The sequence below is a fragment of the Chaetura pelagica genome, unplaced genomic scaffold, assembly GCF_000747805.2.
Source record: "Chaetura pelagica isolate M959 unplaced genomic scaffold, ChaPel_1.0 scaffold139, whole genome shotgun sequence".
Lineage (NCBI taxonomy): Eukaryota > Metazoa > Chordata > Aves > Apodiformes > Apodidae > Chaetura > Chaetura pelagica.
This window is the reverse complement of record NW_009970717.1, coordinates 7,634,423-7,639,668: the sequence shown is the minus strand read 5'-3', so window position 1 is coordinate 7,639,668 and position 5,246 is coordinate 7,634,423.

The following is a 5,246-nucleotide window of genomic DNA, read 5'->3' as shown; positions in this document are numbered from 1 at the left end:
TCCTGCTGAGATAGGTATGTGCAAATGGCAAAGCTCTGAAGTGTTCATGAAAAAAAGCACATTAACCTGACAGTCTAAGAATCACTATTGGTAACACGTTGCTACACTACCTACAAAGGAATCCCACTCCAACAAAACATTCTCACAACAAAAGCTTTCACTTCTTTGCATGAATGATATACAACTTCTGTATTTTAAGTTACACTGGTAAATCCATTGCCAGTCTGCAACATTCATGTGGAAAATTGAGGCTGAAAACCTGTGAATCACTACAGTATGCTCTAAATTTTGTATGAAAAAACATGTCCTCTGCACTGAGGGAATACAGCTATTCCTACTGGTGTGTTCAGTTTACTTCAAACAAAGAGAAGCCTTTCACACACAGAATTCTTTGAAGAAAACCTACTTTCTTATTTGCTTTGTGCTGGTTTTTTGTTGTTGTTGTGTTTTATTGGGTTTTGTTTAAATTTATCTTTTCATACAACCACATTATTCTTTACAGTTTCTTACAGATACAGCATTTTTCTCTTCCACCTCAAAGCTGAACCCCATAGGGGTGCAGGTGTTTAACAAAGTAAAAAATTATAGAACCCTTTAAGTGATTTTCTAGCTTGTGTTACCATTACGTTCAGGGGAAGCTGATCCACATCCCTTTTTTTACTATAATTTCAATGCAAATAATATGCATTCCTTCTTTTAAAACTTCCATACATGGGATGACGTCGAAGTCACATACAAATACTATAAACAGCAGAACTCCCAAAATTATTCTTGCACATTCCTTTCAGTTTGTAATTCACTGGCATTTGTGGCTATCGCAGGATCACAATAAGGCCTTTCTTAATTTTATATTAAACACCCACTTTTCCATAAGGTATATGATTTCTATAAGCCTTACAGAAACACTAAGGGTTACTGTGATTTCAGCTACCTCCTGCCTAACTACAGGTGAAGAAAAACAGACCTTGCAGCATGCACCAAAGATCAATCAATCTCACCCTGTCAAACAAGGAGGAAAAGTTCTTACATGTATTTAAAATATCAAGAACATTTGCAATTAAATTAGGTATTAGAGAGTCAAATACAAAAAAGACTAGTGTACTTCAAAGTTTTACTCTATTAAAGTGTTAATTAATATATTAACATAAGCACTAACCTAACAAAACCTTTAAAATGTTTTAAAAATAATCAACGGCACTATTATTCAGAACACTTAAAATATAAAGTCTTAAATAGAATAGAATATAATAAAACAAAAATAGGGTTTAGAATTTCAACTTTAATCCATTATGGACTGTTTGTCCATAGTGTGTATGTGTATATAAATATATACACACACACTCTCACGCACATGTACTCACACACACACTTTTTTTCCACCATGAAGCATAACCCTTTGTTCCATAATCCCCAGTTGTATGTTTAATGATCACACATAAAACACTTCCATCAAAAAGAAAAACCGCAGTTCTAGCACGTTTAATTCTTTGGAAATGAACATCTACTTTGCTGAAATGGCATTAGAGTGACAAATGACTATAATCCAATGGCCCAAGGCCAGCAACTTCTATTACAACAGATTTGGCTGTTTTGTACGACACAGCATGTTTCGTGTGCATAACCCAACAGAAATCAGACTGCTTAGTTTACCTACAAACAAAACCCCACTTAACTTTACAAGTATTTTAACAGCTACATGAATGGAAAAATGAAATGTCTCAGCAACAGCAAATAAAACCTGGTTTTCTTAATAGGTAAATGTTTGTATACACTCTCAAAAGTCTCCAGTCAATGCCATAGTCTAGAATGCACACAAACAGCAGTGATTCAAACATCGTGGGGTTTATTCTCTTATTTGCACACTGCCACGTAGGTCCAAATTTAAGTTCTGTCGGTTTTCCCAGACTTCCTTTTTTTAAAAAAAAAAAGTTAACCAACCCACATTCACTCACTGTACTCTGCATGGATTCACCACTCACATTTTAAAAAGACAAATGATTCCTTCTGGCTACCTAAACCCACAGCATCAGCTGCAGCGTGAATTCCTGAGACCACGAAAGCCTAGAAAAACTACTCACTCCACAGGGAAAGGCTCTAGCAAAAGGACCAACCCAGCCCTTTCTGAGCAACCAGAAAAAATAAAAACAAACAACATACCCAGCTTCTTCACCCCACAGAACAGCAACTAAGCAGGACAGGGGAGAAGCAGCAGCTACAGCAAGGTGATGCATTCATACACCTCTCTCCAAAAACTCGCTGGCAGCCCTTTCCCAGAGACACCTTTTGATTTTGTGTTCAGGATGCTGTCCCATAATTTTCTATGTATTTCAGGAACCCAACAGAGAGAATTCACATTGCCCTCTCTTCAAGCAGTTCTTTCTGCCTGTAAGAACACTGTAACATTAGACATATCTGCATGGAAAAACAAGCAAGCTAGCACAAGAAACTCATCCAGCTGCATAACAAACATTTTTTAAGATTATTTTTGAGACAGTTCAATTTCCTAATCAAGGTCATCCACAAACATCAGGCAATACACTGCAAAGACAGCACAGAACAAATACCTACAGAGTACTGCTTTTTTTTTTTTTTTTTTTTCCTTCCAGAACAGCACTGGCTTAAGGGAACATCAAACTACACCCTGCCAGGGAGCAGCTCTCCAAGCAGCCATAAAGAGGTAGTTTGCAGTGCAGTATTTCAGGGAGTCGGATTGCATGCCATGTTCTGAGTTCCAGTTATTCTGGTTGCCAGGCCAGACACAAGCTGGGGTGAGGATGAGCAGCTTATGAGCTTGTTCAGCTTTTTCTGAACACGAACTCTACTGGTTTTACCTTTGGCTGGGTTTGGGGGCAACACCATACATTTCAAATGGCACCGAGCTAACTTGACACCATGGTAATGGTGAAAGAACAAAACAAGCATAAATAATTCATTCTGCTGTGGTATCCTCTCTTCTGCTTAACTTGTTTTCACAGGATTTATAAATGATGGGTTTGTATGAATTCTTTCTATGAAAAACAATAGGAAAAGTGGCTAGAACAACTGTTTATATAGTTACTACCGAGTATTGCTCTTTCCAAACAGGGAAATAGTTTTTAAATGTCTTTCCTTGTTTTTTTAAAGAAGATTTTCATCAGATGAATGTGGATGACTATTGGTTTCCACTATTTCCAGTGCTACATCAGCTCAACATCTGTAGTGTCATACAAAATCTGTAGTGGTGCAACAGGTTTTGTTCTAGCTCATCTTAATAAAAAAAAAAATCTTACAGATTTTGAATATAATCAGAAGGTGCCCAGAAAACTAAGAGCAGCACTTAATTATCTCATTAAATTATATGAAATAAAACTTGGAATACAGAGGTACAAAGACCAGCAGTATCTGAACTGTGTTACCATGTACTCACGTGCCTGCTGACTAGCTGGCCACCCAAAGCTATCCCTGCCTTTGAAAATACACCACATGGTCATGTCTCATCACTCATTTCTTGAAGTGTACAAACTGACAGGAAATATTTCTCTCCAATATTAAACTAATCCATTAACCGACAGACATTTGATAGCTTTTGGCTATTAGAAGACTCTGAGTTTCTTGAAGACCCTTTTTCCCCCATGTGACTAAAAAATGTTTCAATTACAACCACACTGAAAAACTAAGCACTTTTGCATAGAACTCTGCATTATTACATGAACATATTGACAAAAAAAAATGTCATTTGGCCTTGTGCTCAGAACAGACGACTTCTATCAAAATTTCCTGTATTTTTCTACTAATCTGAAACACTACCATCCTAAAACAAAAAGGCAACACCTACATGCAGAACTGCATCCCTGAACTTATCTTCAGATTCTCCATTCAAGTAAGTCTAAAAGATTACCTTCCTTCAGCATTACAGGACTGTAATGCTATAGAATATGTATGCACATAAATCCCAGACAGCATGTAAATAAACTGATTATACTGGGGGGGAACAAACCACAAAAATAAGGCTGTGTTTAAAGACACCAATAAAGTGTTAACAAAATCTTACAGACTTGCTTCTAAATTACATATCAATTTAAGCAGCAATCCTCACAAGACCTAAATATCTACCCTTACCTATACAAGGGGTTGACTTAAAACAGTGTATGTACAAGTTACTAGTAAAGATGAACTGACAGTTTAGTTTTAATTACAGCCATGCAGGGCTTCACCAAAAACTCAAGCACCAGCTACACTCTTGGTTTCAAGATGCACCAACAATTAAGTTCAGACACAAAAATGTCCTTGGTTCTTCGAAATCAAGATAAAAACCTGCAATGTAAAACCTAGTATTGGCTAAGAGACCACATGCACTGCTGTCTAGTACTGAGGGGAGGGGAAAGCAAACAGCAAAACAGATTTCCAGCTGGATACTGAAACCTCTTCATACATGTGCCATTCATTCATTAAGGCATAAGACATTAAAAAAATGTGCACAGACTGAGTTTCCTCCACTTCAAAAACAAAAGTTGAAAGATAAAAAATTTTAAAACCATTTTAAATATGAAAAAAAACCAACCAAAACCAATGCAACACCCTCAGAGCAGTCGTATTAACAAAATCCAGTCCCTCTTTCTCTCAAACAGATAAAATCAAGGTGGACAAGAAAGGCCATCATAGTTTTCACCAATTACAGACTTTTCTGTATGGAAAAATCACTGTCAGTGCCACTAGTGCACAACTTTACTACACGTGTACCTTAACCACTCCTCGGAAAAAAAAAGGTAACTCAAGAATAAAGCATCAACTTGTTTCAAACAGTTGAACTTTGTGAAAGGTAATTTCCAGGACAAAATAAATCATTTATTAACAAATTATATTTAACAGGATCAAAGTTTTCTAAACGTTATTATTTGCTAAAGTCGAGGGTGTATGACACCTCAGTGCACCACACACGCTGCCTGACGTTTTTGCTTTAAAGCTTTTTGGGAGAAAAAACCCTGCAGGAAAGAAAGAGCGAAGTGAACTCATTCGATCGTTTGCTAAGCACGCACCAGATCAGACCAGGGATCGAGCTTTTAACTTCCAGTGAAAAACTACTACGATTGCAGTTTTGTTGTGTTTTTTTTTTTTAAACTCAGGACACAAACCTTCTGGCTCGCTTAGTAAGTAGGAGACAGGGAAACTGCACACGCATCCCCGTGCATAATAATCTTGCAACACTCAGCCCTTTGCACCCCAATGCACTGAGGTTTATGGAGTGTTTGGGCGGCGGGGGGGGGGGT